The sequence below is a fragment of the Lissotriton helveticus genome, chromosome 6 (assembly GCF_964261635.1).
Source record: "Lissotriton helveticus chromosome 6, aLisHel1.1, whole genome shotgun sequence".
In the NCBI taxonomy this organism is placed as follows: Eukaryota; Metazoa; Chordata; class Amphibia; order Caudata; family Salamandridae; genus Lissotriton; species Lissotriton helveticus.
The window spans coordinates 2114631910-2114658175 of NC_136067.1; positions in this window are offsets into that span (position 1 = coordinate 2114631910).

Below are 26266 nucleotides of genomic sequence, written 5' to 3' on the forward strand. Positions count from 1 at the left end.
CAATCATCCATGTTGTGTTTCTTTATTTCATGATCATCAGCACCTCCCAGGGGCAAGGCGACTAGCACCACTAGTGAGACTCCGGTGGAACAAGGTGGACAGGATCGGTCCTCTGCAGACTCTTCTGCTGGCCCCAGTAAGTTGTTCTATTGTTATATTAATACTTATACTTCCCTAACTTTTACAGCTCCTATACATTACAAACTGTTTCCTAATTCTATTTTTTACAAAATAGTCTTTGATCTTCTTCTAATCTAGACTACTTTCTACATTCTTATCCTGCCTTTACCATCACTCTCTGTGCTACTACTATTTACGATTATGAGTCGGTCTGTGTACGTAGCTAAGCTTGCCCAGTCGGCAAACGGTGTTAAACAACACTCTGATCCAGCAATAGCTCTAGGCACTGAGTGCAGTCCCCTGGGTTGCCCTTTCTGTCTATTCTGGTCTTCTTAATGTAAGTGCTTTGACAATTTCCAACAACAAAATGTCAATGTTTACACCAAGAAAAAGCTAGCAGTTGGGTTTTTGATTTGATAGGAGCACATACCATACCGCTAGTGTTTCAGGGACTATTCTGCACATAAGGAAGTATGGAAAAGATAAATAGGACATTGTTGATGATAGGTGCAGTTCGACTTTCCACATACCTCAGTCCGAACAGAAGTTGAACCTCCAATCCCCTGACCGACTATCTAGTGTGTCTGACCAATGATTTTACGACCCAGAAGAACAGAAGAAGACTACCACCGAGTCCCAGCCTATCTGACTCACGGAAACATGACTGCCAAGTGCAGTAGTTCAAACCCTTCCGCTCACTCACTCGTGAACAAAAACCACACAGTGTTTGTTAGTTTTAAAGTTTTATTTTCAATTAAGAATTGAAAAAACATTTTCTTTATTTTTAATACCCTAGTATTCGGAGCGAGCACTGGTGATAGATGACGTTAAAGTTTAAACAGCATTCCCATGAATCAATATACTTCAACTTAAGAGTTAACACATGAAATTATTAGAATAACTGTGCGGGAGCCCCCACCTTCTTTAAAGTACTTAATGTACTGCTGGTGATGACTTACTAGTAGTTGGTGAATCGTCCTGTTGGCAGAACGGCAATGGAATCTTCTTTCTGTAATTAGAAAAATGGTGCACGTTAAGCAAGCATTCATCAGTTGTCCTAAGAAGTGTAGCATTTAATGGCTAAGCATATAAAAGGTTAACACCCTCCCCAAAACCGTTACTTTGTTTCAATCCCAGTAATAAAAAATGTGTTATGTAACATTTTCTTCCATTACGAGACGAAATAGGGTGTTGTGTATGGCATCTGAAAATATGACATGTTTTTTCTAGACGTCACAACATCTGATGCGGCACAGATGACCACCAGTGTCAGGGCCAGCAGTGCGGAGGGTCCACTCCAGGGGCGGATGCAACGGCGCCACCAGGAGGAGCTGGGGGGGAAGGCTCAGCGGTGGCGGACGGTGGGAAGTTATTATACACCTTACTTATTGAAATGTTTGAGTAGGCTCGCAAAGGAGTGTATGATGTACTGTACAGTAGACAGTACACTAGTACAAGTACACTGTACTGTTAAGAACAGTTACTAATTTAGAACTACATTTTTGGCTATCATGGAGAAGACAGTCAACCTTGACTTGTAATAGCATTAGCGGCGGTACTTCTAGGGTAAGCAATGGCCCCCTCTATTTGACTTCAACTTAGCTGGGAAACTTTTATCATGAAGCCAAGTCATATCAGATGAACTTTAGGGATGTGAAGAATGAAAAGTGAAAGAAGGGTGAAAGGAAGGACAAGCGAGTCGTAACATTTATGACTGTAAAGAATGGTGTTTTTGAATGCAAGTCAAGAGAAGACGGTGGTTTCCAAAATATTATGAAAAGGCTGTTAGTTGGTTGTTGAGAAAAAGTAAATTTGGTACAATTGAGACATTAAGAAGAAGGATAGACGTACTTTGGAAGCCTGGATGTTATCTTCTTTTTCCTCTTAGATAGCAGAGGTGTATGTAGTAGAGCAGACGCTGAGTGGATGAAGAGTGTTACTTTGAACAGCATGTCCGTGGCAGAGTAGCAAAGCTGAGGAAATCCAAATACTAGAATTTGTGATAGTTCACAAATACTCCCTGCCTTGACTAACAGTACAGTACTTTACTTTGCAAGCACAGCATCTATTGTGTATGTATTGTATAGTTGACATTATATCAAGTCAATTCCCTTCCTCCGGCAATTATGGGTACCACACTCACTCCCTATGTTAATAATTTTATTTCAGCTGTGTCATGGGTGGACTATCGCTGTAGTTAACTCAATCTATCAAAACAAAGCACCTAAAGTCATCCATCATACAACCAAAGATCATGTGATCGGCAGGATATATGATCAGAATTGAATAATCTTCATTTTCCTTTTGTAGTAGTCAAGGCCCGGGGGGGCAGTGCGAAATATATCATTACATTGAGCAGTAGCCCTTGATGTAACCGAGTATGGCCAGTACCACCCCTATAGGAGCTTCCTATCCCCACCTGCATGTACTGCTTAAAGTACTGCGAGTCTGCGTCATCATGGCTTGTGTCTGTTTTTCTTGGCTGCAAGCTGAGTGAGCTGGCATTATGCCAGCTACCACAAGTTCACGTACCAGTAATTTCTTTTGCAAAACAAGAGAAAAAAAAGTGGACTTTTTTTAGTACTCTCTGACTATGTAGTAGTGAGTCCATAGTGCTGCTAGTCGAATTCCTGAAACTCCCAGTAATGTCACAGGCCTACAAAGACGGCGGAAAGATACATGCCAAAATGTTATACTGTGTTTGCTAGTTGCTGGTGTTACTGAGAGTCAACTTTCCGTTGAATTATTTTGACTTTATGTTAAAGACTATTGGCTACAGTATTTTTCTTTCTTTCTTCAGATAGATGCTCCTCCAAAAAGCTCACCAGAAAGGAGTCGGCTATTTGTGCCGAGTATCGGCGGCTGTGGGCTCGGGTTCTGTCGGAGGAGACAACAACCACTGCATCCTCCTCCCGTGCCCCCGGGTCCACCAGCCAGCAGCCTCCAGCCAAACTGAGCCGTGGCCCGACAGCCTCCCACCGCCGCCGCACAGCAGCAATACAATCAGCTGCCCCCTCCAGAGCCTGGATGGTACGTCTGCACCGCCTCCGAAAGAGAGTGTACTATATGGAGCGGTTGGGCGAAAAACATCAGCACCAGCTCTGGGACCTCCGCAAAGAGCTGCGGGAGCTGCAGGACCACCTGTCCACAGGACACCACCGGAGGAAGTGACTTTCCCTTGCCCCTTTTTTAAAGACTGTTGGGGGGTGGGAATTGGGTGTTTAGGAAAGGGGACTTTTGGACTTTTGGACATTGGTTGGGGTTAGGGAGGGGGGTGAGTTGAGGTAATTAATTTTATTTTTTGTAAAGATCAATATATTTATTTATTTTACATACAAAAACATAGTATACACGTTCATATTATTTTGTGTGTTGGTGTGGGCGGTGGTTACTGGACGTTTGGTTTCTTCCAACTCACCAGCATGAATGATCTAAACCTCTAGTTCTGAAATGTACCAAAGTGCCTGTAACCGAGTTAGTGAATTCAGTAGCCCTACTAGTACTTTACTAGTAGTACTGGCAGTCTCTGCTCTGCTCCCAGTCCTAGCCCATTATTCTACCTCTCCAAAATGCTTATCTTACCTTTAATTCGTGTTTGAGAATAGGGGTAGCCACAGTGCTGCCTGCATGGAAAATGGTGATTAAGGTTGGTTGTTGACTTGAATCCTTGACGGATGAAATATCATTGTTGTGCTGGTAGTAGTAGTGGTACACACTGACAGTAGCAGCATATGAAAAAAAAGGAAATGAAACATTGAGTGTAAGCATGGGCGGATCTAGCGGATCTCGCGTACGCGAAATTGCGGATTTACGGATTCGCAATCCGCGAAGATCCGCGAACTCTAGCGGATTTGCGGATTTTTCCGTTTTTTGTGTTGGCGCGTGTTCGCCCCGATTTTGGGACAAGTTCGCAATTGCGAACTTACTTTTCGGCTTGCAACGGCCGCGACTATGTTGTTTCTACGTCTGGTTTATCATCACAGGTTCACAGCACCCTCTGTTTCACCACTGCCACCCTCTGGGACACCCATGCCACCCTCTAGTACATCCTCACTGGCACCTATTAGGTTTATTTATCACTGTAGATTATGGTGGTTGAAAAAAGCAAGCACACCTGCCCTTCTTCAACTGCCATCAATTAATTTGTGTTTCATTAATGTGTCAGTAATTTTGAAAGTTCCAGTCTGGCTGGCACCTGCTTCCTTCCTTATCTGTAATTTGCTTTTTGTTGCAGTGAAATTTTTTTTTTACAGGACCTTTATGGTGCTATTCTATGAGCCTGCTGTTTGGGTCATAGCAGGGTCATAGAATTGTTGCAAACTCTGGAGGGGCCCATCAGGAAGCACTACCTTGAATGTTACTAATGTTAAGTTTGAACTTTTGCACCTGCTCATTGCTTTCATTTTAGCTAAAATCGTTTTTTTTGCAATTTCGCGCTTTATTTGGGGCGCGAATCCGTGCGAGATCGATTTCGGAAGCCGCGAATACGTGCGAATACAAAATTGTTTTTGTTGCGACGTGTATGTTCGCGTGATCTTGCGCGTGTTCGCGAGGCGCTTCTAGCTATTCGTTTGCCAAGTTACCCTATCGGTCGTACACGGGCGCGGCCATCTTGTTGGCGTGACGTAATTCCGTTTCCGCCCGCTATGTGTAATCTCGCAAAGTGTGCTGCTCGCTAGTACAATTTCGCGCGTACTCGCAAGGAAAATCTCGCGCGAACTTACCCACGCGGTCGTGAACGAGCGCGGCCATCTTGTTTCTCATTCATTGCTATGGTTCTGGGCATGCTTTCTGTATCCTCTCTCAATCTCTGCCATCCTTTGCTTGTTTGAAGTTTTTTTGATCTAATTTTACTTATTATCTAACCCTCTATTTTTCTAGCTCTATATTTTTGTGTTTTCTGCAGCTTTTATTTACTTTTAAACTACTTTTTTAAACTCTTTTCTTTTCTTCTTCACTATTCTATTTCTTCTTTATCATTTAAGTTTATTTCTGCCCAGACCATGGTAAAGGGAGCCGGGAAGCACCCTGAGAAGGGGAAGGGTCCCGCACCCCGTGCCCGGCTCCCGTGCGGGCGTTTAAGGGGGGAGCAAGTGGTCCCGAGGGAGATCTTCAGCGCGGAGGAAGTGGCGGCACTGATCTTCCACGTCCAGCGCCGCCTCCCCAAGACGATCCTGGGAGGCGGCAAGATCGCGACCGGCTATGGCATCCGGGAGCGCCGCCAGCGGTGGGAGAAGGTGTGCCGGGCCATGTACAAGATCTCTGGGGTCCGGCGCACATATAACCAGGCCACCCACCGCTGGACCGATGTCATGGACCGGGAGCGGGACTTGCTGGACGCGCTCGGCGTAGAGGTCCCCGGGCTTGGTGAGTAGTAGTAGTAGTACATTTACTACTCTGTTTTATCCTGCTCTGTTATTTGCAAATCTTTGTTCTTTACCAAGAGCAATAATGCTGCCGATTACATTGAGGTAAATTATATTTCAAAATCTTCTATGCATTTCATTTTCAGGTGCACTGCTCTCCTTCTCAGTAGCCTTGCTTGCTACTATGCTTCTTTGTTTTGTATGTTGTGTTCAGAAGCATTTCATTGGCCTGAGAAATTATGTATGAGTGTACTGTAAAGAAAAGAACTGCGTAATGCTAGACAGTAAGGGTCATATTTTCAATTACCGGCGCATCCCTGCAAAGTAGCAGGGATGCGGCAGTAATTGTGTGCCATGCCACCACCACCCATTGGCCCAAAACGTCACAGAAGCCTTACGCATCTGTGCCGTAAAGGCAGCGCATTGCTGGAGTTGCGTGCCAACGATGGCGCAGCTCCAGCAATGCTCTGGGGTACCCTATCTCCCCAATGCTGCATCAAGCCGTACGTCGGCTTCAAGCGCGCAGGGTTTGAGTCATGCATCATTGTCCTAAAAATGACTGATTGACATCTTGTAGATTTCCCTCAGCCACTTTTAGGATTCGTTCCTGCGCAGGTACGCCCTCCCTTGCGCCGGAACGCCCCCTGATGGCGCAGGGCTTTACAACGTGATGCATCGCCCATATGCCCATATGTGTTTTTTTTTTTAATATATACGCCGCACCAACACCATGGCGAGTCTTTTGTTCTGCCGCTGCGTCAGAAAAGGCACGCAACAATGGAGGAAAATCAGCCGCAACTTCCGCAAGGGACTTATAAATCAGCCCCAACAGACTGAAGTCCAGTCCTTCCTTTAGACAGTCACATGGCTATCAGAAGAAATAGTGGCGGTGGTGGCGGGTGGATTGATAGTTTGAGTATTCACTGATCTGCAAGCAGGATGGACTTTGTCTGTCACGTGTTGCGCACTGCTGCCTGCAGTGCCAGGCCTAGGCAAACCTCTTTAGTAGTCTGTTTATTGAGTTACATAGGAACTTTCTAAGTCAACGTTCCGCAAATCAGGCAATACGAATAACGTAGTATACCACATGAGATAGATCCCGTGGAATAGTTGTCTATCAATTTGCTATTTTTCCAAAATATGTTGTTATTGTTCTTTTGAAATGTTTGATTTGGTTGAAAAATCTCATCCATGTTTTCTGGTTTTTCTTTCTTTCATGTTGTACATCAGCTCCCCCCAAGGGCAAGAGGACACAGGAGGAGGGTGCTGAGGATGCAGGCCAGGATCGGGCAGGCGAGGGCTCCTTTGCTGGCCCCAGTAAGTTTACATTTTAATAAACAGTACCTATTTTTTCCTAGCGTTCCTCATTCGATTTTTTCTAAATCGTCTTTGATCTTCTTGTAGACTGGATATAAATTCTTATCCTGCCTCGAATATGACTCCCTGTGGTATTACTAGACTATTCTTATTAGTCTGTCTGTGTAGCTAACTAAGATTGGACATTTGGCAATTCCATTGGACTCCCATTATATTCAGCAATACCTCTATGCACTGTCTCCTTACTGACTAGATAGTGTGGCAGAGTCATTCAGCTCCCGAAGTCACCGATTATAGATCCCCAATGATCTCTAGATTATCGTACGCAGGACAAGAGAGTAGTACGGAGTCACAGCACAGTCAAGAAGTGTCAGAGGCACTCATGCTTGCAAAAATTCCAAAACCTTTAGCTCATCCACTCTAGTCTAGAGGAACAAAAACCACAGAGTCTATTTAAGTGTAAAAGCTTTATTAAAAGTAAACACATTTATTAAAATCTACTTTGTCATAAAACTATTTAACTGTAAACGGAAAAGTGGTTAGTGCTGACGATTAATTGGACACATTTCTTGTGGTCGAGCCGAACTCTCACCTAGTTTGAACTTGATCCTGGTCGTGTTCTTAGGACTCAGGAGTCAAGCTTCTGTCTGTTAGGAGAAAAAGTGGTGCGTGTTAAAAATCAAAAGCAAGCATTCATCAGTTGTGCATAAAAGTGCAGCAAGACAACAGCCTTCCCTGGAAAATGGGACATTTTTACTATGGAGTAGACAGTCACAAATTATTACATTGTATTCTGTTTTTTTAACATTTCTCCTAGACCAAATATTATATAGTAGTGAGTGGTGTATTCTAACATTCTTAAATGTACTTTGTAGGTGTAACATCTGGTGACGGGGCCAGCGCGGAGGTGGCTGTGTTGGACTTGGACTCGGAGGCCTCTGGGGAGGAGGCGGCGTTAGAAGAGCTTGTGGCCGTTCCTGTGGGGGATCAAACGGTGGTGGCGGAAACAGGTAAGCTATATATTCCTTACTTATTGAGATTGAAGACTGCATAGTGTGCTTTCTGCACGGGTGTATTACAATTACAAATCAACCAGGTAGTAGCCTCCTCGAAATGTACTTCGACTTAGCTGTGAAGTTTTTGGTGAGAAGAATCCCAATAAGTTCTTAGACGAACGTGATGGATGGGATGAACGAAAAGCGAAAGAAGGGTGTAAGTAAGTGGGACGCGAACTTGTATGATGGCTGGCAAAGAAGAACGATATGTGTTTGCTTGGACCCAGAGGTGGCTGGGAAGGAAAGAATATGGTATGGTGCATGGCTGGGTCAATGATGAAGCAAGGATGGGTGGAAGGACAGCAGCCTGGGTGGGTGAAACAGAAACTGTATGTGTGCGTATACTTTGACTGAATGGATGCCTGGAGCATGGTATTCTCTGACTCTTACATAGCACATGTGTATCTAGAGAGAGTAGATGGTCGCCAGGTGAAGTAAGTGTTACCTTGAAGAGCATGTACCACCGCACCCGCACGTCCGTCCCAGTGCAGGGAAGGCAAGGAAAAGAAATTGTAAATGTGTCCAATACTACCATGAATAGTAGCAGTACTTTGTATTGCGTTTGCATTCACAGCATATATCTGGTTATTACGGTGGACACTCCGTACCTCTCTTAATAACTTTAGTTTACTTGTAGTACGTCATTCATGTGTGGGTGTATCACTGTTCACTCAATATTAAGCAAAGCACCTAAAGTCATCTCATCTGTCATTAAATACGTCCCATGTGAAGTGATAGATAATCAAATTAGTTAGCTTCTTCAGTTTCCTTTTCTAGTACTCATTTGCACTGTAGGGTGAAAGGTAAATTAATTAAGCAGTAGCCCTTGTAACAGAGTATTCTCAGTGCCACCCGTAATAGAAAAGTAATAGCTTCACCACCTGCATGTACTGGACCGGTACAGTAACGCAAGTCTGTCTCCATCATCATGGTGTGCAACTTTTTTTCTCGGGTGCAACTTCACTGTGCTGTGTCCATGTCATTCTGCCGGCTTGCATAAGATAACGTACCCATTTCCCTAAACAAGAGAGAAGAAGAAGAATAAGACTGGTGTACTGTCATAGTCGACTGTAATGGAAGTCCATAGTGGTCGTAGAATTAGTTCATTAAACTACCACTACTGTTAGAGCAAGGATGCAGAAGTGGGAGGTTACATAGATACTGTCCTCAATAGTTATGTACTGTGCTTTCAATTTGCTACTTGTACTCTGTGACCCAACTTTCGGCTCAATCACTTTGTGTTATTAATAAGGAGCATTGGTTACAGACTATGTCTTTCTTTCTTCATATAGTTGCTCCTTCCAAATCAACAACAAGGAGGGAGCAGGCTAGATTGGCCCGGCAACGGAGGCTGGAGGCCACAGTCGCCGAGTATCGGCGGCTGGTGGCCCTGGAGGAGGAGGAGGACACGCAGTCGAGCGGGGCAACATCTTCGACTGTGACCACTGCATCCTCCTCCGTGACTAAGCCAGCGGGACCGAGCCGGGCTAAGAAAGCCGACCGCCACCGCCAAGCAACCGAAATACCAGCTGCCCCCCACAGGAGCTGCAAGGAACGCCAACGCCGCCTACGAGTCCGCATGTCCAACCTGGAGCAGGAGGTCCTGAGGTATAAGACCTTGGTTAAGGGCCTCCGCTCCGAGCTTGCCACCCTCCGCAAGGAGTATGATGCCCATGCCGCATCATGCACCAGCACCAGCACCCTCCAGTAGTGGAGTGTCCCTTGCCCTTTTTTTATAGACTTTTGGGGGGTGGGATTTGGGAGTTGGGATCGTTTTGGGACGTTTCAGAGACAATCGTTGGGGTTAGGGTGGGTGAGGGAGATTATTTTGTTAGGGATAAATAAATATATTTTTCAACTTTATCTGACCATACCTGTTTTTTACTGCTTTTCAGTCTGGTGGGTGGGGGGCGGGGGTGTAACAGTAACTTTGTTTTCCTGAACAGTCGTAGGACTTTAGTAGTACAACCGTCAATCTCTTGTCTACTCCGAAATAATACTCCATTATACTACCTCCCACCAAACGCTTATCTTACCTGTAATTTGTGTTAGAAATTAGGGCTAGGCCCAGGGCTGGCTCCAGGTGAAATGGGGATTAACGTTGTCATTCCTGGGCGGGTGACATTTCCTCATTGCGGTGGTACTAGTGGTGTGACACAGTGGCAGTTGCATGCCTATGGAAAAAAAGAAAACGAAACCTTGTTTGTACTCCTTACTGTAGCATTACAACGGTTACGGTACGATCGAGAAAATAGCAGGTGACAGTACACTAGAACAGTGCCATAATGTAGCCTAACAAATGGTAAAGTATTGCAAGTATAACTAGTACTTGCGTTGAATTTATTTGACATTGGCTACTACTACTAGAAGATATAGTACTGAAGCTGAGTAAGTCTAGAAGATATCCTCGTATTCCTTCACCAGCCTGTTGCTGCTATCACCTTATCCTCCCCAGCAAGTGTGTGGAATTATTGATGTCATTTTAGTCAGACATCAAGCAAAACAACACAGCCCGGGGGAAGAGGGTTAGGGTTTGTAAAATGGATGGGAATGGGGGTTTCTTTTTGGGTAGGTTTTGTTGAGAGAAGAAAAAAAAAGCAGAGCATGGACAAACAATAATTGAAGATACAGAGTTTACAGACAATCTTTGGTTACAAACTAAAGGTAAGCACATGCAGTCACACTCATAGAATAAAAGACAACAATGGATACTGTATCTGTATTGCGTATGTTGTTGGAGTTGTCCTGTTGAAATTGGTAAGTAAGTTGCATGCAGCAAACAATTCCTCTTATTGGCGGCACTCCTCCATTCCAGCTGACGCTTCGTCCATCAATGTGGTGGTGACCACTGACAGAAGAGACACCCTGTCCACTGCCTGCCTGGCGGATGTTGACTGAAACCCGGCCTGTAATTATTGAACGGAAAACAGGAAGTGCTATTACAATACCACTGATAAATAAATAAAAGGTATGTACGCTGTGTGGTTCAAAAAGTGACACTTTGATTTCCCTAATAGACAGTACAATATTTTTGAAATTGCGTGCTCTGTCTGAGTCACCTTTTTAAGGATCAATAAGTATGGCCAAAATATTATAGCGGATCTTTCCCCTCAAGGTGGGTGTACTACTGTGTTTTAGAACAAAATTTGACCTTCCCAGCAATGCTCCCACCAAGACCCTTACTAAAGCCAGTCGCAAAAATGTAGAAGAACCCAATCATATCTCCAAAAACGATGCCTAGCAGAAAAATGGTTACAAAACGTACTTTGAAAGTAACAGTAGACCCAAATACAGACCGTGGATTGTATTCAAACCACTTGCCTGCAAGCAAAAGTATCCATAGCCAGCATCGCTCCAACAGTGCTCTACAACAACAGAACCGCGTTGCAATAGAACCCCCCTAAACACATGCAATCCTGCTGCTAGGGCTAACCCTAACGAACCCTAACTTACAAAAAGTGCCAAAACTGGTGTTTCCTTATGGATTTTGTCCAACAAACTTCTAGCCGGTATTAGACCTTCCCAGGAATGCCCCAGGCAAGACCCGCCAACCCACCCGCAAAAAAACACGCGACAACACCCCCAAACAGCGAAAAAGCTAAATCTCATACTTACAATATCTCTCGGCCTTCGGTCCAAAGTAACGCGCTGTGCAGCTAGGTCATCATCAATCATCATAACTCCTGTTTTCCACCACGGATTTCCTGAAAAGCAAATGCAATCAAGATTAGACTGTCGCAGCAGTGCTTCGACAGAGACCCCGGCCGCAACCCACCCACGAACAGCAGGAAGCCCCCCAAAACGCTACATTGAGCAAGATGTCTGAAGAAATGGCAAAAAAAAGGCTGTTCCTTATGGATTTTGTCCAAAACACTTGTATCCGGTATTAGACCTTCCCAGGAATGCCCCAGGCAAGACCCGCCAACCCACCCGCAAAAAAACACCCGACACAACACCCCCAAACAGCGGAAAAGCTAAATCTCATACTTACAATGTCTCTCGGCCTTCGGTCCAAACGCGGCGCTGTGCAGCTAGGTCGTCATCATCATCAATCATCATAACTCCTGTTTTCCACCACGGATTTCCTGAAAAGCAAATGCAATCAAGATTAGACTGTCGCAGCAGTGCTTCGACAGACACCAAAAATTACACACAAACCCCCGGAACCCCGCCAAAGAGCACCTCAAAGGCAAGCAAGTCAGCAAAAACGGCAAGAAATTTCCACCTCATATTTGGTCCAAAACACTTTTGTCCATTATTAGAGCTTCACAGCAATGGGCCCAAAACCGTCAACTCACCCGCAAAGAAGTACAACACCCCCACAAGTGCTGAGTCTTTCTTCATTGTGCGTAATCCAGCACTCTGCTTGGAGGGAAATCGCAGTCTGGAGGAGGAGGATAGAGGAGCATGTTCTTCAGAACTTGTGAACCTGAGGAATGTAGACTGCGGCACCTTCAAATCAATAAGCAAACAAGTGAAGACAGTTCTGATGATGGTCTTGTTTTTGGGATTAGGTGATTAAAGTTTGAATTAAATTAACTGTGCAAAACAAAGAAAGAGAGACACAAAGCACACAGGAATAAAAGTGAATAAGGACGAAAAAGAAAGTTCTTGATTGATTGTCTCATTTTCAGGGCTCGGTGTCAGGGAATAAGAACAAGATTTCGTCATCATACTCTGCGAATTCAGGCTGGATGAGGTCAGTGGCACCGAACAGAGAAAAAATCCCCTCATCTACGTTGCTGTCCTCCTCGTCTTCATGCGGCGTGCTTTCTCGTACTTTGTAATCTGGTGGTATGAGGTGCTGATTCATCTTGATCATTGTCAGCCGCTCCACATTTTTGGGCGAGAGGCGGCTCCGTTTGGGAGTTACAATGCCACCAGCAGCACTGAAAACACGTTCAGAAGACACACTTGCGAGTGGGCAAGACAAATAGTTTATAGCCAGGTTGTAGAGCTGTGGCCACAATTGTTTTTTGCCATGCCAATACTGCAATGGCTCCTCATTAAGAAAGACCACTGTTGAGTCACTCAGATAGTCCTGCACCATCGACTCAAGGTCATCAACTGTTCCTCCACTTTGCTTACTTTTTGCTGTGCTGGCTGTGACATTTTTTCGAGAACCATACCCCATCAAACTTAGCCAATCCTCCTCCCCAGCCACTGTTAGTGTTGTCATTGTGTGTGGTGCAGATGATCCAGTTGCCGGTGTCTTTAACGGCTGAGAGGTCACTTGTGCCCCAGCCACAGGTGCAGAAGTGGATTCTTGTGACTGCGGATGGCCTGCTGATGCTGATGCTGATGTACTGGCTTCTCCTTCAATAACCTGCCGTTCTTTTTCAAACCTCTTGGCTGACCAGGCTAACCAATGTTTGTACTTTTGAACATCTGCATCAGCGAAAGGAAAGAATGCGTTGTCTGCCAGCGCCTTTTTGTAGCGTGGATCCAGAATAGTAGCACAAATGTAATGCTGATCTGAGTTGATGTTTTTAAGACGTTCATCACCACGTAGGCGATGTAATAATTTCTCAGACAAAATGAAATGGGTTTTTTTTTTTTCATCTTTTTGAAACTCAGAAGAAACCGCCATCAGTTGGTGCTCCAGTATGCACAACAATGGGATAGCTTTTCCCAAATTACAGTCCTCCTGGCTGACTGCACGCGTGAAGAACTCAAAAGGACGAAGCATGTCTGTCAGGCTTTTAACTATGGCCCATTGCGCCTTACTCATCCGCAGGTCCTCCTTCTGAGATGTAGCCTCTGTCAAGAAATAGTGATCGAGTACCGTATACTGCTCATACAGACGCTCAAGCATGTAGAAGGTTGAGTTCCAACGTGTTGCCACCTCCTGGATGAGTGCTTTCACTGGCATTCCACGTTCAAGTAGCAGTCTCCGCAGATGCTTCCGGGCCTTAAAAGAATGGCTGAAATGGTTGCACATTTTGCGGCAGGTGGCCATTACCTCGAACGCTGGACTCTCTTTATCACTCAAGAATTTTTGAACTACCAGGTTGATACAGTGCGCCAAACACGGCACTCTAACATGGTCACCCTTCGACATGGCCTTAACTACATTGGCGCCATTATCCGTGGAAACATAACCAATCTTGCGTTTTAGGGGGGATAGCATTGTCAAGACCTTTTTGTCAAACTCTTCCAAAAGGTTTTCTGCTGTGTGACTTTTCTCCAAGCCAAACATGGCTAGTGTTGCATGTTTCCGAGCAGCTTTGAAAACTTGGTCCGGGTCAACACCTGCGTTTAGCTTTGCTATAACACCTGAAAAAGAGACCCAGTGTGCAGTGATGCACATGTAATCATCGCCTGGGCCACTGGTCCACATGTCTGTTGTCAGATGTATTGTGTGAACAGCACTCTTCTGCAAAGCTGCCCCAATCGCCTGCAGCACATCTTCATGTAGTGCTGGAACCGCAACTCTGGCAAAATAGAACCGGCTCGGAACCTTCCATTTAGGGCAGAGCGTTGCCACTAATTCAAGAAAACCTACCGCTTCTACAAAAGAAAAAGGTAGAAGGTCCACAGCTAGCATTTTAGCCAGCTTAGTGTTATACAGACGCGTCAGTGGGTGGTTGCGTTCATATGGCACGTCTGAAGTAAGCATTGTTCTAATGTTGCCCTGGACCAAGCATTTACGGGCTGATAATGACTTCGTTGACCCAATTTTGCTCGCTGGTGAACTTTTGTGCGTTGGTGTCTCACTCGCTCCAACACTCTTAGTGTGCCTCACATTGGGTGTGCTGCTGACAGGGGTACTGGGTGTAAGGGAAGTGTTTGACACGTCTTCTTCCTGCTCGTCATCATCAGATGAAACATCAACGTTTCCTTGAATTTGGCCTTTCTTGATCGCATCTAGGTGCGCAAACCATTTGACAGTGTGCTGTCTCCTAAGATGACCTCTCTGGCCTCCGGTACCATAGTTGGTACCTGGCTTACCACGACTAACTGCTTGCTTACAAATGGTACAAATGGCAAACTTTGGATTTTTTGGACAAACAGTAAAGAAGTCCCAAACTGGGGACTTGAAGTGTCTGTGGGACATGGAGGAGGCGGCGATACTGGTGGTGGTGGTCATGAAGCTAATGCCAGATGAAGTGGAGGATGTGGATTGCCCAACTTTTGTACGTTTTGCACTTTCACCGCCACTAATTAAGGTCGAGATTGACGGAGGTCTCTTCTTGCCAGAAAGAAATATGGAAGCGGGACGAGTTGGTGTACTACTTAACTCCAATGATTGTGGTGTTTCCACTGCCTCCTCATCGACAACATCATCATCACGCTCAGCAGCTCTTCGGGCTAGGGTCAAAATGTCTGTTTGCTGCATGCCCGCTGGGGCTGCAGTGACCTTTATGATGACTGGGTCGTCGTTGGCAGAGTCTTCATCAGCAGCAGTATCCGCCACTTCTTGTTGAGACTCATCACACTCCATAACTCTGAGACTTTGGACGAGCTTCCTTTTACGCTTAACTACCTTTGTTTGTTCCCAAGTTTGATCCGTATCATCAGAAGGAGGTGTGCTTGAAGAGGATGTAGACACCACCCTTGATCTCTTCCTTGCTAGGGGTGTGGAAGACAATGAAGGATCATCAGGAGGAGTGGCTTCCTCAAATGATACCTCGCCTTGATTGTCGATTTCCTGATGTGCCCCTACTTCGGGAGGAACAACTATTGTGGGCACTTGTTGTGACCCTCCATGCACCTCTGCTTGCGCATCTCCTTGCGCTGCCTCTCCTTCCACATGTACTTGGGCTTGTACTTGCACATGTGATTGTTGTTGCCGCTGTGGTTGTTCAACACTCGTCAGATGAGCTACAACAACCTGTGTTGATTGAGGGACATTGCTGCTGCTTTCTTGCGATGAGCCAACATCACTGGTCGATGGTGATTGAAGAAGTATACTGGCTGCCTCTGCAGCACTCAAGGGCTTGGACTTAAGTTGGCGTGGTGGTGGTGGTGGCACTGAGCCCAATGGAGCGGGGGTGCTGCTGCCAGCTTGGTCCCCAGCAGATCCCGCTGCAGCTGCTGCAGGCATACTTTTTTTTTTACTCACAAAAAAAGGGGCGGGCGGCACACCAGTGTCCTTGGTAACTTGCTTCTTCTGCTCCTTACTGGCACCTTTCTTGCTAGAGGAGCTACGGGTTACTTTTTTGGGGGCCATCTTCTTCAGAGCAGGTCAGCAGGCAGCAGTTGCACGAGTTGCAGAGGGTTCTGTGTCCAGACGTGACGTCGCGTGACGTTATGCTGCACACACCGCTGCAGGACTTCTTCCTGGCACTGGTGGTTCTATTGAGTCTTCTTGTGCACCTAAAAGCAATGGAAGACAGAGGAACATCAGTTCAGTTATACACCCCAAAAAATCGATAAAACACAGAAAAATGAGCACAATCCCATGCCATCCATGATGTTTACATTGAAGACACCCCACAGAAAGACTAGGGACATGCAAGTATGCAACACTCACTACCCCTGGGCATAAGGGATGAAAAGTAGGCAAAATAAGTGCAGGCCTCAGACACTGCCTCTCCTCAAAATGGCCCCCTTACACCCCAAGCACATGTTGCCTGTACCAGCCAGCACTCAAGATGGCCACCACCACCACCCACATGGCCAGTCCACATCAACAGTACACCCCCAAAAAACAGAAAAACAGCCAGAAATCACCACAATCCAATGCCATCCATGATGTTTACATCAAAGAGAGTGAGACAACACCACAGGCACACTCAGTCCATGCACCACCACCACCCCTGGGCAAGCAAAAGGCCACACCAGCAGCCCCCCAAAAACGACAAAAAACAATAAAATAAGCACAATCCCAGCCCATCCATGGCCTCAATTATGTTTAAATTCAAGAAGACATCCCACAGAAAGACTAGGCCCATGCAACACTCACCACCCCTGGGCAAAGGGCCACACCAGCAGGCCCAAAAAAACGACAAAAACCAATAAAATCTGCACAATCCCAGCCCATCCATGGCCTCAATGGTGTTTAAATTCAAGAAGACACCCCACAGAAAGACTAGGCCCATGCAACACTCACCACCCCTGGGCAAAGGGCCACACCAGCAGGCCCAAAAAAACGACAAAAACCAATAAAATCTGCACAATCCCAGCCCATCCATGGCCTCAATGGTGTTTAAATTCAAGAAGACACCCCTCAGAAACACTAGGCCCATGCAACACTCACTACCCCTGGGCATAAGGGATGAAAAGTAGGCAAAATAAGTGCAGGCCTCAGACACTGCCTCTCCTCAAAATGGCCCCCTTACACCCCAAGCACATGTTGCCTGTACCAGCCAGCACTCAAGATGGCCACCACCACCACCCACATGGCCAGTCCACATCAACAGTACACCCCCAAAAAACAGAAAAACAGCCAGAAATCACCACAATCCAATGCCATCCATGATGTTTACATCAAAGAGAGTGAGACCACACCACAGGCACACTCAGTCCATGCACCCCACCCCTGGGCAAGCAAAAGGCCACACCAGCAGCCCCCCAAAAACGACAAAAAACAATAAAATAAGCACAATCCCAACCCATCCATGGCCTCAATTATGTTTAAATTCAAGAAGACACCCCACAGAAAGACTAGGCCCATGCAACACTCACCACCCCTGGGCAAAGGGCCACACCAGCAAGCCCAGAAAAACGACTAAAAACAATAAAATCTGCACAATCCCAGCCCATCCATGGCCTCAATGGTGTTTAAATTCAAGAAGACACCCCTCAGAAACACTAGGCCCATGCAACACTCACTACCCCTGGGCATAAGGGATGAAAAGTAGGCAAAATAAGTGCAGGCCTCAGACACTGCCTCTCCTCAAAATGGCCCCCTTACACCCCAAGCACATGTTGCCTGTACCAGCCAGCACTCAAGATGGCCACCACCACCACCCACATGGCCAGTCCACATCAACAGTACACCCCCAAAAAACAGAAAAACAGCCAGAAATCACCACAATCCAATGCCATCCATGATGTTTACATCAAAGAGAGTGAGACCACACCACAGGCACACTCAGTCCATGCACCACCACCACCCCTGGGCAAGCAAAAGGCCACACCAACAGCCCCCCAAAAACGACAAAAAACAATAAAATAAGCACAATCCCAGCCCATCCATGGCCTCAATTATGTTTAAATTCAAGAAGACATCCCACAGAAAGACTAGGCCCATGCAACACTCACCACCCCTGGGCAAAGGGCCACACCAGCAGGCCCAAAAAAATGACAAAAACCAATAAAATCTGCACAATCCCAGCCCATCCATGGCCTCAATGGTGTTTAAATTCAAGAAGACACCCCACCGAAAGACTAGGCCCATGCAACACTCACCACCCCTGGGCAAAGGGCCACACCAGCAGGCCCAAAAAAAACGACAAAAAACAATAAAATCTGCACAATCCCAGCCCATCCATGGCCTCAATGGTGTTTAAATTCAAGAAGACACCCCTCAGAAACACTAGGCCCATGCAACACTCACTACCCCTGGGCATAAGGGATGAAAAGTAGGCAAAATAAGTGCAGGCCTCAGACACTGCCTCTCCTCAAAATGGCCCCCTTACACCCCAAGCACATGTTGCCTGTACCAGCCAGCACTCAAGATGGCCACCACCACCACCCACATGGCCAGACCACATCAACAGTACACCCCCAAAAAACAGAAAAACAGCCAGAAATCACCACAATCCAATGCCATCCATGATGTTTACATCAAAGAGAGTGAGACAACACCACAGGCACACTCAGTCCATGCACCACCACCACCCCTGGGCAAGCAAAAGGCCACACCAGCAGCCCCCCAAAAACGACAAAAAACAATAAAATAAGCACAATCCCAGCCCATCCATGGCCTCAATTATGTTTAAATTTAAGAAGACACCCCACAGAAAGACTAGGCCCATGCAACACTCACCACCCCTGGGCAAAGGGCCACACCAGCAGGCCCAAAAAAACGACAAAAAACAATAAAATCTGCACAATCCCAGCCCATCCATGGCCTCAATGGTGTTTAAATTCAACAAAACAGTTGTATCATGCACCCATAACCAACCCTGGTCCTACTGGATACTGTGGCTACCCACAATATAATTTATTTAATTTTCTGAAAAAGTTCCAAAATTGTACTTGCAGCAACTGTAATGCCCCAAACAAACTTACTTGTGAAAGTTGATTTCTAATCCAAAAGTGATCCAAAGACAGTCAAAAAGGCCTCAAATCCAAATATCCAGCAGCACCCACAAAAAGTAATCCTTCCAGCTCCAGATCCAAATGAAAGTGACCAGGAGATGGACAAAGCACTGGGAGGAGCCTGCTGGACAGGAACAGGAAGTTGGAGACTGTGGGGCACTTCCTTCCTCCCCCCCCCCCAAAATGGACTCCTTGCAAAAAAAAAGGCCATGCAAATGTCAACCTGAGGAGTGATTCTGATAAAAATCATAATTTTCTGAAGGTTTATCCTGTTTGCTGGTGATTTTCTTGTGCGAAATTGCAAAATCTCTATTTCGCAAGTGCGAGATTGTTCCTTTCCGCCGCAACTACGTGTTCGCAATTGCGAACTCTCGCGAGGTGTGCTGTGCAAGGTGGCAAGCCGCGAGTACGTATTCGCGGGCGACAAACTCCCGCGGGAACACGCAGCAAGATCTAAAATGGCGCGTCACTCGCAAAGAAAAACAACTCGGCAAACGCTAAAATGACGGAAAGTGAACGCCGTGCACCACGCCGCGCGCCGCAACCAAGCAAAAAATCCGCCGCGAGCGGATTCACGGATTTTCGACAAATTCGCGAGAGTTCGCGGATTGCGAATTTGCCGAAAATCCGAAAAATCCGCGATCGGAGCGGATTTTACGCCCATGCTTAATTGAGTGGCCTAAGCGTAGCATTAGAAGCAGTACGATAGATAGTACGCTACAGAACAGTGCCATAAATTGTAGCCTAAGCAGTGCTAAAGTGTTCTAAATATAAGTACTAGTTTCGTGGACTATGGCTACTATAAGAAATATTATGAAGGCAAAGGATACTTAAACATAAGCATTAACCATTTTATTCGTCACATGTACGAGGACGATGTTTGATGCTCATGCCACGATGTCGCACATGAAATTCCATTTTCAAACATTTTTCTGTTGCTTAGACCTTATCCTCCCCTGCAAGTGTGTGGAATTTATTGTTGTCATTTAGTCACACCTCAATGAAAAACCACACAGCCCGGGGGAAGAGGGTTAGGGTTTTTGCAGATTGGATGGGAATGGGGGTTTTTGGGAAAGTTTTGTGGAGAGAAGAAAAAAAACACAGCATGGACAGACAACAAATGAAGAGAAACAAATGTTTGGATTCAAAGATATCCATAAATCTTTTAAGGGACATAAAGGAAGTGCACTACTGCATGCATGAAGTTGTTTGTTAAATGGATGGTTAGGTTACTGAAAAGTTGTACTTACTACATCTTATTATAAGTATGAGGAAACAATTTGACATTGACACTAGTACAGGGCTGCATTAATTACGCAATTTCACTTGCCTTTCTGCCCTCAGAGAGAATAAACACTTATTATTAGTACATTAAGTTAGTTATAAAAATAGCAAAGAAACGTATGAAATACCTGGAGAGATGAATTTGAAGCAGAGAACAAAGAAACGCACATAGTCACATTCGTAGAAGTTCAAGTTTACAACAATAACATTTAAAAGATAAGGAGAAGTTAAGAGAGGATACTGTAACTGTATGTTGTAGTTGTCCTGTTGAATGGGTGAAGTTGCATGCATGCAGCCATTCCTCTTATTCGCGGTACTCCTCCATTCCATCTTGCGCTCCGTCGATCAATATTGTTGACCAGACACACTGTCCACTGCCTGCCTGATGAGTAATTGCGGATCGCTAATGGTAAGTCTGAGTTCATCGTATGTTCCATGGCACAGGGTAAAAGCCAGCCTGTACTTTTTGATGGAAAAAACAGGAAGTGATAAAAACACCATTTAAAAATATCTAAGGTACGCTGTGTAGTGCAAAAATAACACTTTCAGAGGTGACATTATTATTATATACAATCATCATTTCAAAAGTGCGTAGCCTGGTTCACCTTTACAAGGATAATAATAGTAACTATGGTTTTGCGGATCCACCATGGATTTTCTTCAAAACACCTGCAATCAAAATTAGACATTCACAGGAGTGCTCACAGACCCCTGAACCCAGTCACCAAATTGTAGAACACCCCCAAGTAGCCCCCTGACAAAATGTGAAACTGCTACCAGGTTGATCCCTAACTTAAAATCGTGCCACAACGCACTCTGCAACTAGGCCCAAACCCCCCTTTTCCACCATGGATTTTTTTCAAACCAATTGCATTAAAAATTAGACATTCCCAGGAGTGCTCCCGGACCCCTGAACCCATTCTCAGAAATCTAGAACACCCCCAAATAGACCCCTAAAAACATGCGATACTGCTACCAGGTTGAACCCTAACTTCAAATCGTGCCAAAACGCACTCTGCAACTAGTCCAAAACCACCCTTTTCCACCATGGATTTTCTTCAAAACACTTGCAATAAAAATTATAAATTCCCAGGGGTGCTCCCAGACCCCTGAACCCTGTTGCAAACATGTAGAGCCCCCCAAGTACCCCCCCAAAAACATGCGATAGTGCTACATGCCTAAGATCAAACCATGCCAAAACGCACTCTGCAAGTCGTCCCAAACCCCCCTTTTCCACCATGGATGTTCTTCAAACCACTTGCAATCAACATTAGACATTCCCAGGAGTGCTCCCAGACCCCTCAACCCAGTCGCAAAAATCTAGAACCCCCCCAAGTAGCCCCCCCAAAACATGCAATACTGCTATGGGGATGAGTCCTAAGTGAAAATCAAGCAAAAATGCACTTTGAAAGTAGGCCCAAAACACCCCTTTTGCACCATGGATTTTCGTCAAAACACTTGCAATGATTATTAGACATTCCCATGAGTGCTCCCAGACCCCTAAACCCAGTCGCACAAATCTAGAACCCCCCCAAGTAGCCCCCCGCAGAAATGCAATCTTGAAAAAAAAAACATTTTTCACCTCGGATTTTCTTCAAACCACTTGCAATCAAAATTAGATATTCCCAGGAGTGCTCTCAGACCTCTGAACCCAGTCGCAAAGATGTAGAACCCCCCCAAAAACTGCTACAGGTATGAGGCCTAAGTGAAAATCAAGCAAAAACGCACTTTGAAAGTAGGCCCAAAACACCCCTTTTTCACCATGGATTTTTTTCAAAACACTTGCAATGATTATTAGACATTCCCATGAGTCCTCCCAGGCCCCTAAACCCAGTCGCAAAAGTCTAGAACCCCCTCAAGTAACCCCCGCAGAAATGCAATCATGAAAAAAAAACATTTTTCACCTCGGATTTTCTTCAAACCACTTGCAATCAAAATTAGACATTCCCAGGAGTGCTCCCAGACCACTGAACCCAGTCGCAAAAATGTAGAACACCCCCAAGTAGCCCCCCAAAAACATGCAATACTGCTACAGGGCTAAGTTAAAATTGTGCCACAACGCACTCTGCAAGTAGGCCCGAACCCCCCTTTTCCATCATGGATTTTCTTCAAACCACTTGCATTCAAAATTAGACATTCCCAAGAGTGCTCCCAGACACCTGCACCCATTCGCAGAAATCTACAACACCCCCAAGTAGCCCCCTAAAAACATGCAATACTGCTCCCAAGTTGAACCCTAACTTCAAATTGTGCCAAAACGCACTCTGCAACTAGGCCAAAAACCCCCTTTTCCACCATGGATTTTCTTCAAAACACTTGCAATCACAATTAGACATTCCCAGGAGTGCTCCCAGACCCCTGAACCCAGTTGCAAACATGTAGAACCCCCCAAGTAGCCCCCCAAAAACATGCGATAGTGCTACAGGCCTAAGTTCAAACCGTGCCAAAACGCAATCTGCAAGTCGTCCCAAACCCCCCTTTTCCACCATGGATTTTCTTCAAAACACTTGCAATCAAAATTAGACATTCCCAGGAGTGCTCCCAGACCCCTAAACCCAGTCGCAAAAATCTAGAACCCCCCCAAGTAGCCCCCAAAATCATGCAATACTGCTACGGGGATGAGGCCTAAGTGAAAATCAAGCAAAAACGCACTCTGAAAGTAGGCCCAAAACACCCCTTTTCCATCATGGATTTTCTTCAAAACACTTGCAATGATTATTAGACATTCCCATGAGTCCTCCCAGACCCCTAAACCCAGTCCCAAAAATCTAGAAACCCCCCAAGTAGCCCCCCGCAGAAATGCAATCTTGAAAAAAAGAAAAAAAATGTCACCTCGGATTTTCTTCAGACCACTTGCAATCAAAATTAGACATTCCCAGGAGTGCTCCCAGACCCTGGAACCCAGTCGGAAAAATGTAGAACACCCCCAAGTAGCCCCCCAAAAACATGGAATACTGCTAACTCACAGAGGCCTGCACTTCCAGCCTCTAGCAGGCTGTGATTATTTATTAATTTTTCATCCTTGCAGCATATGGAGTTGTTAGCAGCAAGGCACATAGCCCCAAGTTTTTACATGAACTGCTGTCTGGACTCTTCCGGGCATAACTAACAACACTACAGTGGCTAGACCAACACTCCATACCACGACTAAACAGACATGTACTTCTTCTGTAGAAGTTGTTGTTGACTGGTTTACCTGTTTGCCACTCACGAATTGGACATAGGTCTTCTGTAGACCGACGATGACGATCCATCCATCACAGTGAGGGACTGCTAAGAAAAAAGACATATTATTTAACTTTGATCCTCAACACTCATCATCATTAATCATCATGGTATATTGGCAAACAGTGATTCCAAGGACATTTTGCATATTTTAAAATGCAATGTAGTGGCCCTGCAGTTTAAGTACAATTTGAATTAAACAAGTTAAAAAACAGCCGATTAGACTTGACTTACATTTAGTGTTTAGTAAAATATTAAATAATAATATAAGACATATCATTAATTTCCTGCACAACAAACAAACAGCAATTGCTTTCATCAGAGCCAGACAGCCATTGATGTCCACTGCATGCCACCTTCGCATTATTCATTCATTACCTGCACCATTTTTTTCCGCATCTTCTTCTGAGAGTGAAGGCCCACAACCATAGGGCAGCATCTCCTGTCAATTTCAAAAGTAATTGTCAGCAATCAGCAATGTGTAGTCGGTACTCCAGTCCCACTTGAGGGGACTCGTCTTACAAGACAAAGTTTCTTCATTCTGGCAATCCAGCCATCTGCTTTGAGGGAAATGGATAGGGGGGAGTCTGCAGGAGGAGGATAGAGGAGCATGACTGAGTAGTGAACTTGTGAACCTCAGGAATGCAGAATGCGGCACCTTCAAATCAATAAGGTAGTAACATAAAGACAGTGCTGCTGATGGACTTGTTATGATTAGGTGATTAGACTTTTGTTGTGGACGGTACAAGTTGCAAACCAAAGACAGACAGTGACACACAGTAATAAAAGTGAATAAGGAAGGAGAGAAAAAAATGGAGCCATTTTCAGGCCTCGGTGTCAGGGAAGTAGAGCTCGTCCTCAAACTCTGTGAATTGAGGCGGGAGTAGGTCAGCTAACAGAGAAGAACTTCCGTCTGGTGGTATGAAGTGCTGATTCATCTTGATCATTGTAAACCTCTCAACATTAATGGTCGAGAGGCGGGTCCTTTTTGAAGTTACAATGGCGCCAGCAGCACTGAAAACACGTTCAGAAGACACGCTTGCGAGTGGGCAAGACAAATAATTTAGAGCCAGATTGGTGAGCAGTGGCCATTGAGCCCTTTTTCCTATACCAAAACAGCACTGAGTTATGATTAAGGAAAACCTCTGTTGTGTCATCAAGATAGGCCTGCACCATCCACTCAAGGTTCTCCATGAGTGATCCAATTTGCGTACCATCTGTGGCCTTTGCATCACTGGAACGACCAAACCCTTGATGAGTTAGTCAATCCGCTTCCGACAATATTATGGCTGGGCCTGGTGCAGGTGAGGAGGATGATAATACGGTTGCTGGTGTCGTTAATGGCTGTAAGGGAAAGTGACTGCCTTCGGCCACAGATTCAGAAGTGGACCTTGACACCTGATGGCCTGCTGATTCAGTACTACTTCTGCCGGTTCCTTCAATTTTCTGCCGCTCTTTTTCAAACCAAGTGGCTGACACAGCTATCCAATGTTTGAACTTTGTAACATCTGCTTTAAGCATGGGCGAAATTTGCGAATTCTCGAATTTTTTATTTTTGCGTGTTCGCGAGGCGCTTTGCGTGTTCATGGGGCTCTTTGCGGGTTCGCGGGTTTTTTTTCAGCGCGGCGACCGCGATGCGTGATCGCGGGCCTTTATGACGTCGTTGCATTCTCAAACTCTCGCAGTGCAGGATGGCGGGCCGCTATGACGTACTCGCGGTCGAAAAGTCTCGCGCGATCACGCATCCAGATCCAAAATGGCGCAGCGCACGTAAACTGGGAGGAAAAACAACTCGGCGAACGCAGAATCACGGTAAGTCAATGCCGCACGCACGAGATTGTATTTTTGAAGCGCAACAAACTTACTTGTGTGGTAGCAACGGTCGCAACCATGTTGTTTCCACGTGTCCAGCCTGTTTGCTACCCTGTGGTTCATCACTGCCACCCTCCGTTTCATCACTGTCACCCTCTGGTTCATCTCAGCACCCTCTGGTTCACCACTGCCACCCTCTACTTCATCACTGTCGCCCTCTGGTTCATCACTGTCACCCTCTGGTTCATCACTGCACCCTCTGGTTCATCACTACCACCCTCTGGTTCACCACTGCCACCCTCTGGCTCATCAATGCCACCCTCTGGTTCACCACTGTCACCCTCTGGTTCACCACTGTCAACCTCTGGTCCATCACTGCCACCCTCTGGTCCATCACAGCACCCTCTGGTTCACCACTGCCATCCTCTGGTTCACCACTGTCACCCTCTGGTTCATCACTGCCACCGTCCGGTTCATCACAGCACCCTCTGGATCACCACTGCCACCCTCTGGTTCACCACTGTCACCCTCTGGTTCATCACTGCCACCCTCTGGTTCCTCACAGCACCCTCTGGTTCACCACTGCCACCCTCTGGTTCACCACTGTCACCCTCTGGTTCACCACTGTCACCCTCTGGTTCACCACTGTCACCCTCTGGTTCATCACTGCCACCGTCCGGTTCATCACAGCACCCTCTGGATCACCACTGCCACACTCTGGTTCACCACTGTCACGCTCTGGTTCATCACTGTCACTTTCTGGTTCATCACTGCAACACTCTGGTACACCACTTCCACCCTCTGGTTCACCACTGTCACCCTCTGGTTCACCACTGTCACCCTCTGGTTCACCACTGTCACCCTCTGGTTCATCAC